At 42.9% G+C, this 11,109-nt stretch overlaps 2 pseudogenes; one reads left to right on the top strand and one right to left on the bottom strand.

The window, feature by feature from the left end:
* Positions 1–10,105: 10,105 nt before the first annotated feature.
* Positions 10,106–10,224, bottom strand: LOC134329637 (5S ribosomal RNA; annotated as a pseudogene).
* Positions 10,225–10,470: 246 nt separating this feature from the next.
* Positions 10,471–10,579, top strand: LOC134329659 (5S ribosomal RNA; annotated as a pseudogene).
* Positions 10,580–11,109: the final 530 nt, after the last annotated feature.

Below are 11,109 nucleotides of genomic sequence, written 5' to 3' on the forward strand. Positions count from 1 at the left end.
CTTCAAGGTTCACGAGAATCTGCTGATGAAGTCTCTGGGTTCAGTTTCTGAAAATAAATAAATGAGTGGCACACCTATTGTTGTCTGGTTTTAGTGTTGTGTTTTTTTTTGTAAGCATTAGAGAAGACAGAACACACGTTCATGAAAAAGATACATTTATTAAGAGTACATTGGTAAGATACAAAATATTCTAAAAGAAAAGAAAATATTTAGACAAAATCCAAGGATTTGTAGAACTATTGATGAAGTAGTGCAGTTCCCTGTGGTTCTCCAATGTTAATTATAAGACGATCGGGCTGGCAAGTTCCCAGCTACACATACTGGGGTGTTCCAGACAGGTAATCCAAGACCCAGGCGATCATGGCCGTGTCCACCCACATGTTCTCCATCTTCTTCCCCAGGATGAAAGGTTGAATTGTATTGAACACACTTGAGAAGTTGAAGAAAGTGATTCTCACTGTGGTGTTGCTCTGGTCCGAATGGGAATGAGCCCTTTGCAGTAGGAAACAGCATCTGATAAGCAAACGGCTTGGGGACAGGAAGGTGCGGACCTGAGGTCTCAGATGTGACAGCACTGGGTTTTCCAGGGCCTTCGTGACGTGGGATGTAAGGGCCAAAGGTCTAGAGTCATTAAGAGATTAGGTTTATGACTTCTTTGAAACAGGAACCAGGCACGATATTTTTCATGTCACTGGTAGTCCTTGTTCTTAGAAGAAAAGTCTTCGTATGGTTCTGTACATTCTGTAGAAGCTTTGAAGGAAGTCCTTTATCGCCCCCCACAGATTCTCTCGGTCTCTGTTGTCGTCAAAGTGTTTGCATTCGAGTCCAATGTTCAGTGCCACTAAAACAGAAGTGCTGCTTAAGATCGGGCAGCTCACTGTAAACAGTTGTTTGCTCTTTGTTACAAATACGGGAACATCAGGGTTGTGCTGAGTTGCTGGGGTGTGTTGTGTTGCTGGAAGCGCCGCCTGGGTGTTAGTGATTCCTCCCCACACACACACTGGCGCTGCGTGTTCAGTTCCTCCAGGGAGAGAGTGTTTTACTGGTCCCCGCCGCTCCGCTCTATGCTCTGAATGAACATGTTCACTCTTGAAGAAACATCAGTGTCAGGGAGGAGCTGCGGACGGGTTCCCTGGCTGTGTTGCTGTTCAGAGAGAAAAAAATCCTCTCTCCTCTTTTCCTCGCTTTTCTCCACCGGCCCACGGTATTAGTGATTCCTCCCTGTACGCCGATGAGGAGAGCGTGCTTCCCCCTGGCTGTATTCTTGTTTTTGTGCGAGTCAGTAAGGTCCGATCTCACACCGATCTGAATGAACACGATCTGAATAAAACACTCCCTCCAGGGAGAGAGTGTTTTACTGGTCCCCGCCGCTCCGCTCTATGCTCTGAATGAACATGTTCACTCTTGAAGAAACATCAGTGTCAGGGAGGAGCTGCGGACGGGTTCCCTGGCTGTGTTGCTGTTCAGAGAGAAAAAAATCCTCTCTCCTCTTTTCCTCGCTTTTCTCCACCGGCCCACGGTATTAGTGATTCCTCCCTGTACGCCGATGAGGAGAGCGCGCTTCCCCCTGGCTGTATTCTTGTTTTTGTGCGAGTCAGTAAGGTCCGATCTCACACCGATCTGAATGAACACGTTCACTTTGAAAGAAAAGTCAGTGTCAGTGAGGAGCCACCGACAGATTCCCCTGGCTGTGTTACTGCCTTACGTACGCAGGCTAGTTAGACAGAAGACTTTACAGTGTTTTAATGTTGATGTTAACCGGAGTTACCACGGGGTAACAGGGTAACTGAGACCTGAGTATCGTCTGTACTCTCCGGTTAGAAGAGAAAATCATGTATGAAGCTAAAGACTTGGTAGACCAATAGAAGAAAATTCAGAACAGCAGTACTGTTTCTTATGATTTTCATGATTCTGTTTTCCTCAACAGGAGGATTGATTTGAATGTACACAGCTTGTGTTGTGTTTTCGCCCGATGAAGAATTCATTGCGACAGGTTGTTGCACTTGCATGTATGTGCCGAAGGGAAGAGCCATTGTTGTAATTGCCTCTGTGGAATTTCCCTTCAGGTAAAGCGGTTTGTCCAGATGACTCAACCCAAAACAAAGCTAGAGCTGGCTGTGTCACTGTGTAATGATCTTGAACAGCACTACGTTAATACTTTATTTTTTCGATTCATAAGGGTGGTTCCACTCTATGCTCTGAATGGTTGTAGTTGCATGGTGGCAGCTTACATGCTACAATCCTGGTTCCGCTCTATGCTCTGTGCTTACATGCAACACCCCGTTGGTCTCCATATGCTCGATGCTTACATGCTACACTCCTGGTTCCGCTCTATGCTTACATGCAACACCCCATTGGCCTCCAGCACCTAGCACTGCAAGTACAGCTCCTCCAGCTCCTTCAGGGGCCTTCGGGGAGAGTGTGCCTGGAAGTACCCCCTCCAAGATTTTCTCACTGCTCACTATTTTTTGGTTCATACTTTGTTGTAGTTATATGGCAGTGCCTAATGGACGAGCTTTGGTGCCACTACAACAGAAGTTCTTAACATGGGGCAGCTCACTGTAAACAGTTGTTTGCTTTTTTAATACTAATATGGGAACATGCAGGGCTATGCTGAGTTTCTGTTGTGATTGCTGGGAGCGCGGCCTGGGTGTTAGTGATTCCTCCCAACACACATACACTGGTGCTGCATGTTCAGCTCCTCCAGGGAGAGAGTGTTTTACTGATCCCTGCCGCTCTGCTCTATGCTCTGAATGAACACATTTACTGTTAAAGAAACGTCAGTGAGGAGCCGCTGACGGGCCCCCTGTCTGTGTTCCTGTTTAGAAGGTGAGGTCAGTCCAGAATTACATGGGAGGAGCTTGTCAATGATCTCAAGGGAGCTGGGAGCAGAGAAATGCTGGATATGACCCCAAGAACATCATCCCCACTGGGCATTTATCTGCCTCCAAACACGGCGAGTGGAGTTGATGCCAAAGAGCTCAATTTTGGTCTCATCTGACCATATCACATTCTCCCAAGCTTTCTCTGAATCATTCAGGTGTTCATTGTCAAACTTCAGATGGGCCTGTACATGAGCCTTCTTGAGCAAAGGGACTTTGCGGGCACTGCAGGATCTCAATCCATTACGGCGAAGTGTGTTACTAATAATAATAATAATAATAATACATTTAATTTGTAATGCACTTTACATTTGTGTACAAATCTCAAAGTGCCACAAGATAAAGACATCACTACAATTAATAAATAAATAAATAAATAAATAAAATAGCTACAATCACTACATAAATTAAAAATTATTCATAGGTTCTGCTAAAAAGAAAGGTTTTGAGTCTCTTCTTAAAAGTCCCAATCGGCTGTGGTGCCCTCAAATGGTCAGGGAGGGCATTCCAAAGGCGAGGGGCAGCAGAACAGAAGGCCCAATCACCCATGGTACTGAGCTTGGTTCTTGGGGGGAGAAGGCGATTTGAGTTGGTAGAGCGGAAGGATCGGAATGAGGTTTGAGTGGTGAGCAGTTCTTTAAAATAGGTGGGAGCATAACCATAAATACACTGGTGAGTGAGGAGGGAGACCTTGTATTCAATCCTAACAGAGATGGGAAGCCAGTGAAGAGAACGTAGAATCGGTGTGATATGCTCATATTTTCGCACTCTCATCAGGATCCTAGCGGCACTGTTCTGAATGCTTTGTAATCTATGAAGACTTTTGCTAGAAATCCCAATGAGAAGTGCATTGCAGTAATCCAGTCTGGAGGAGACAAAAGCGTGCATCAGTTTTTCAGCATCTGATAGAGTTAGAGTGGGACGAAGTTTAGCAATATTTCTCAGATGATAAAAAGAGATCTTGCAGAGGTGTTTAATATGGGTATCGAAAGTGAGATGTGAGTCAAATCTTACACCAAGATTGGTGACTGATGAGGAAATGGGAATATTGTGACCAGAGAAAGTAAAGCTGTCTATGGAAGATGACTGAATCTGATGTGGGGTGCCAACCCAGATTGCTTCAGTTTGTGCACTGTTCAACTGGAGAAAATTGTGTTTCATCCATGACTGTATCTCCTCCAGACAGGCAGTAAGCAATGTCAGAGAAGATGATGAAAATGATGATGATGAAGAGGAGGGTGTGTTGATTTTCAAATACAGTTGTATGTCATCAGCGTAGCAATGGAATTAAATTCCATGGTGAGTAATGACATGACCAAGCGGGAGCATGTACAGATTGAAAAGGATGGGGCCAAGAACTGACCCCTGTGGGACTCCGCAGGTCACAGTATGTGTCTGGGACCTTGCATTACTTGTCTTGGAAAAGACAGTGTCCGTGAGGCCAATGGTGTGATGTAGCCGATTTAGGAGTATTCCATGGTCCACTGTGTCAAATGCAGCTGATAAATCAAGAAGGATGAGCAAGGAAGGTGAGCCAGCATCAGCTGCCATTAATAGGTCATTAGTGACTCTGATCAATGCTGTTTCGGCGCTGTGAGCAGAACAAAAACCAGACTGGAACTTTTCGAAAAGGTTATTGTCTCTAAGGTGGACCTGAAGGTGGGCAGCAACCGCTTTTTCCATTACTTTGGAAAGAAAGGGAAGATTAGAAATGGGCCTATAGTTTGCAAAAACCTCAGGATCTAGAGTGGATTTTTTGAGAAGTGGTCTGATAATGGCAGTCTTAAGAGCAAAAGGAACATGTCCAGCCTGGAGAGAGTGGTTTATTACGGTGGTGATCAGAGGACTTATGGCAGAAATATTTGCTTTGACTAATTGTGTAGGAAAGGGATCTGAGGCACAGGTAGACGGTTTCATCCTCCTAATGATGTCTTCGACTTCTTGCTGTGAGGCTTCTGGAAAACAGTTAAGGGGCTGAGATACCTCAAACTGTAAATGATTAGTCTGCATGGACAGAGGGGAGGAGCCAGGAAGGACAGAATTAATTGACTCTGTTTTCGTTCTGAAAAAGGTCATACATTTATTACAGTGCTCTTCTGTCATTTCCGCAAGTGAGGGAGCGTGTGGATTGAGGAGATGATTGATGGTGGAAAACAGCTGTTTGGAATTTCCTGGACTGTTTTTGATGATGTTTGAGAAGAACTGTTATTTTGCCTCTTTAAGGGATTTTGAATAGGCCTTTTGGTGTTCCCGATAGGCTAGCTTGTGCACTGTAAGGCCAGAAGCTTTGAAACGCCGTTCAAGGGCACGCCCAGCTGTCTTCATATCCCGTAGTTCATCAGTGTACCAGGGTGCTGAGCGAGAGAAAGTCACAGTTCTGGTTTTAACTGGAGCATGGATATCCAAAATGCTACTCAGAGCTGTATTATAAAAATCAACTGCACCCTCAGCTGAGGAAAATTTTGTATGATGAATATGCTGCAGATCAACTGTCATGGTTTCTGGATTAATGTTCTTCAAATTTCTGAAACTAATTTGGCGTTTGGGCTTGATGTGGGTGGACATTAAAGGCAACTCCATTGAGACAGCCTTATGATCGGAGACACCCACATCATATACAGATAGATTGCTGATGGGTGCAGAATCAGTGATGACCAAATCAAGAGTGTGCCCTTTGGTACGTGTGGGGACATCAAAAAGTTGTCTAAGATTAAAACAGTCCAACAACTGGAGAAATTCAGCTGCACGGCGGCAGGAGGGAGAATTTACATGGATGTTCATGTCCCCAAGTATCATAATGTTAGCACAGGTTGTACAAAAAGTTGAGAGAAGATTGTCCATCTCAGAGATAAAGAATGAGTTAGGTTTGAGGGGGCGGTAGATGAGAAGTACAGTCACAGGAGAAGGGGCATTACATTTAAAAGCCAAGCATTCAAAAGAAGACAGCTCAGTTAGGGGCAGAAGGGACAAATCCAGATCACTGCGGTAGATGACACACAGACCACCACCACAACCGGTGTTGCGGGCTTTCTGAAGATAGCTATAGCCGGAGGGACAAGCCTCATTTAGAGCAGAAAAAACATCCGGCTGATGCCAGGTTTCTGTAATGCACATCAAATCCAAGCACTTGTCTAAGATGTGTTCGTGTACTAATGGTTTTCTTGGTGACTGTGCTCCCAGCTCCCTTGAGATCATTGACAAGCTCCTCCCGTGTAATTCTGGACTGACCTCACCTTTCTCAGAATCATTCTTACCCCACGAGGTGAGATCTTGCATGGAGCTCCAGAGTGAGGGTGATTGACTATGATCTTGTATTTCTTCCATTTTCGAATTATCGCACCAACAGTGGTCTCTTTCTCACCAAGCTTCTTGCTGATGGTCTTGTAGCCCATTCCAGCCTTGTGCAGGTCTACAATCTTGTCCCTGACGTCCTTTGATAGCTCTTTGGTCTTGCCCATGGTGGTCGAGAGATTTGAACGGAAGAAACTGATTCTGTGACAGGAGTCTTTTATACATGGACAGGACTAATTTGTGTGCCTCATGGGCACATAAACGGTCTGTGGGGGTCAGAATTCTTGCTGGTTGGTAGGGGATCAAATACTTATTTCCCTTAATTAAATACAAATTAATTTATAACTTTTATTTAATGTTTTTTTTTTCTGGATTTTTTGTTGATATTCTGTCTCTCTCTGTTAAAATAAACCTTCCATAAAAATTATAGACTGTTCAAGTCTTTGTAAGGGGGTAAACTTACAAAATCAGCAGGGGATCAAATACTTATTTCCCCCACTTTATATATATGTATATATATATATATATATATATATATACAGTGTATCACAAAAGTGAGTACACCCCTCACATTTCTGCAGATATTTAAGTATATCTTTTCATGGGACAACACTGACAAAATGACACTTTGACACAATGAAAAGTAATCTGTGTGCAGCTTATATAACAGTGTAAATTTATTTTTCCCTCAAAATAACTCAATATACAGCCATTAATGTCTAAACCACCGGCAACAAAAGTGAGTACACCCCTTAGTGAAAGTTCCTGAAGTGTCAATATTTTGTGTGGCCACCATTATTTCCCAGAACTGCCTTAACTCTCCTGGGCATGGAGTTTACCAGAGCTTCACAGGTTGCCACTGGAATGCTTTTCCACTCCTCCATGACGACATCACGGAGCTGGCGGATATTCGAGACTTTGCGCTCCTCCACCTTCCGCTTGAGGATGCCCCAAAGATGTTCTATTGGGTTTAGGTCTGGAGACATGCTTGGCCAGTCAATCACCTTTACCCTCAGCCTCTTCAATAAAGCAGTGGTCGTCTTAGAGGTGTGTTTGGGGTCATTATCATGCTGGAACACTGCCCTGCGACCCAGTTTCCGGAGGGAGGGGATCATGCTCTGCTCAGTATTTCACAGTACATATTGGAGTTCATGTGTCCCTCAATGAAATGTAACTCCCCAACACCTGCTGCACTCATGCAGCCCCAGACCATGGCATTCCCACCACCATGCTTGACTGTAGGCATGACACACTTATCTTTGTACTCCTCACCTGATTGCCGCCACACATGCTTGAGACCATCTGAACCAAACAAATTAATCTTGGTCTCATCAGACCATAGGACATGGTTCCAGTAATCCATGTCCTTTGTTGACATGTCTTCAGCAAACTGTTTGTGGGCTTTCTTGTGTAGAGACTTCAGAAGAGGCTTCCTTCTGGGGTGACAGCCATGCAGACCAATTTGATGTAGTGTGCGGCGTATGGTCTGAGCACTGACAGGCTGACCCCCCACCTTTTCAATCTCTGCAGCAATGCTGACAGCACTCCTGCGCCTATCTTTCAAAGACAGCAGTTGGATGTGACGCTGAGCACGTGCACTCAGCTTCTTTGGACGACCAACGCGAGGTCTGTTCTGAGTGGACCCTGCTCTTTTAAAACGCTGGATGATCTTGGCCACTGTGCTGCAGCTCAGTTTCAGGGTTTTGGCAATCTTCTTGTAGCCTTGGCCATCTTCATGTAGCGCAACAATTCGTCTTTTAAGATCCTCAGAGAGTTCTTTGCCATGAGGTGCCATGTTGGAAATTTCAGTGACCAGTATGAGAGAGTGTGAGAGCTGTACTACTAAATTGAACACACCTGCTCCCTATGCACACCTGAGACCTAGTAACACTAACAAATCACATGACATTTTGGAGGGAAAATGACAAGCAGTGCTCAATTTGGACATTTAGGGGTGTAGTCTCTTAGGGGTGTACTCACTTTTGTTGCCGGTGGTTTAGACATTAATGGCTGTATATTGAGTTATTTTGAGGGAAGAATAAATTTACACTGTTATATAAGCTGCACACAGACTACTTTTCATTGTGTCAAAGTGTCATTTTGTCAGTGTTGTCCCATGAAAAGATATACTTAAATATCTGCAGAAATGTGAGGGGTGTACTCACTTTTGTGATACACTGTATATATATACACAGTATATACCGATAACGTTACATTGTATATATTTAAAACTATAACAATATCCTTATCTCTAAATTTATTCTTATATATCTTTAAATATTGTTCATAAGAATGGATACAATACTGCTTTTATTACATGTACAGTACAAGATGCACAATTTGCACATACTTTTTTTGGTTGCATACCATATGCTGTATAAATGCACCTTATGTACTTACTTTATTTGTATTAGTTTCTCTTCTTTGTTAAACAACTGGAGACCAATAATTTCCTTTAGGATAAATAAAGTATCTATGTATCTATCTATATATACACTGCTCACAAAAATTAGGGGATATTTCAAAATGAATATGAAGCAATAAAAAAAGAAGCATTTGATTTTTTTTTTATTAAACAAGAACATCAGAAAAGCAAACGACAAGTCAAAGAAAGTTGTTCGATCATGCAAACCAACTTTTATTTCATTGGTGAAAATGCACTATAAAAAAGGCTGGAAGTACTGGAGTATCTGCACGTTCCCTGATCTTAAAAGTGCACATCCTGCAATTTCCCAGCCCTTGCAATGCCCCTGCAACACGATTTGCCCAACTGTGAAGCCTGGAGAGCCATAGGACGTCCTGAAGATGGTCAAACACAGGCGACAGACACACACAACAGCAAGAGATGACCACTACTTGACCTTATTGGCAAGAAGGAACAGGCGCAGCAATGAAACAGAGCTGCGGGGACAGTTTCTTGCTGCCACTAGACGACGGATATGCACCCAGACCATAAAAAATCGGCTCTATCGTATTGGACTGCATGTCCGGTGACCAATGGTATGCAGAATGCTGAATGAACACCGTAGAACCCGTAGAAGGTGGGCTGATGAGCATCGTCATTGGACCTGTGATGAGTGGTCAACTGTCCTCTTCTCTGATGACATGCTTGAGATGCACTGGGAAGACGTCTGGCAAACCGTCCAATGCCTCCCACAACACTTCTTGAGCTAGAAGTTGCCCTGGAGCGAGAGAGGATCCCACAAGAACTGCTGGACAATCTGGTCCTGTCCCATCGCTGTCAGTGTGTTTTGGCAGTCTTGGGTGACCATACACCCTACTGAACAGTCAAAGTGTGGCACTCTGGTTCAGCTTGACATGCTTCTGTTCACCCCCACCAATATGTCATTTGCTACTCAATCACGATAACTGAGTTTGCATCTCAATTGCATGATCGAACAACTTTCTTTGACTTGTCGTTTGCTTTTTTGATGTTCTTGTTTAATAAAAAAAATTGAATGATTCTTTTTTTTATTGCTTCATATTCATTTTGAAATATCCCCTAATTTTTGTGAGCAGTGTATAATTCACTTATTTTTCATTATTGTTGTTATTTTTTTGATTATTTTGTTTGTTGATATTTAAATCATTTCTTTTTTGAAAACTGTTTACAGGTTAAAGTACAAAAGCATAAACACCACCGTCTATAAATGAAATGCTAAAGATCCTAATTTGGTTTTTCAGTATAGTTATTAATAAATGCAATTCAGGGAAACGTTTACATTTTTAAAGCAAGAAAACAAAGTTATTCGTTGATTTTTTAAAAGTTATATTGACAAAATAATTTCCTTTCGTACAGCCAGGATGGATAAGTGTTTTACTCAAAATGAAAGTATCAGCTGGCCTTTTTCTTCACGTATTGCTTTGATGAAGAAAAAAAGAAAATTTTCGACTCCTTTGGCAGGAGGTTGAAGTAAAGATGTGTGAGGAAAAGCTTCCAGCACCTGGTATTCCCAGGCGGTCTCCCATCCAAGTACTAACCAGGCCCGACCCTGCTTAGCTTCCAAGATCGGACGAGATCAGGTGTTCTCATGGTGGTGTGGCTGTACTATAGCGAGCTTGATTAGTTTATAAAGGCTCCTGCGTCCCAAGTGTTTTTGTAAGATGTTGCAGGCATGAAATGACGACTTTTCTTGTACATAGGAACTATGAGACGCTTTTTAAAATGGGGAGTGTAGAATAGAGAAAGAAAAAGACTAAACCTGGTGAAGTGAAAGGCTGAATGATGGACGTCTTTAAAAGGGAAACTATTTGCAGCGCCTCTCACTTACAGTGCCTCTCACTTACAGTGCCTCTCGCTTACGGCCACACCACCCTGAGAACGTCTGATCTCGGAAGCTAAGCAAGGTCGGGCCTGGTTAGTACTTGGATGAGAGACCACCTGGGAATACCAGGTGCTGTAAGCTTTTCCTCACACATCTTTACTTTAACCTCCTGCCAAAGAAGCCGAACATTTTCTTTTTCTTCATCAAAGCAATACGTGAAGAAAAAGGCCAGCTGACACTTTCATTCTGAGTAGAGTAAAACACTTATCCATCCTGGCTGTACGAAAGAAAATTATTTACATTAAAAAAATAAAAAATAAAAATATATATATACCCCAGTTCCTTCCACAGTCCAAAGACATGCAAGTGAGGTGAATTGGAGACACTAAATTGTCCAGGACTGTGTTCGATATAACCTTGTGAACTGATAAACCTTGTGTAATAAGTAACGACCGTTCCTGTCATGAATGTAAACAAAGTGTAAAACACGACGGTAAAATCCTAATAAACAAACAAACAAACAGTATATTTTGATTGCATGTATTCTGATATTCTATTGTCTTTTAGTTATTTTAGTATTTCACGTAGCTTAAATATTGTAATATAATAATAATGATCGGGCGAGGGCAGCCAATGGGGGTGGGGGTGGGGGGTGTCTGCAGTGCTGTGGG

Source organism: Trichomycterus rosablanca, chromosome 15 (genome assembly GCF_030014385.1).
Source record: "Trichomycterus rosablanca isolate fTriRos1 chromosome 15, fTriRos1.hap1, whole genome shotgun sequence".
Taxonomy (NCBI): domain Eukaryota; kingdom Metazoa; phylum Chordata; class Actinopteri; order Siluriformes; family Trichomycteridae; genus Trichomycterus; species Trichomycterus rosablanca.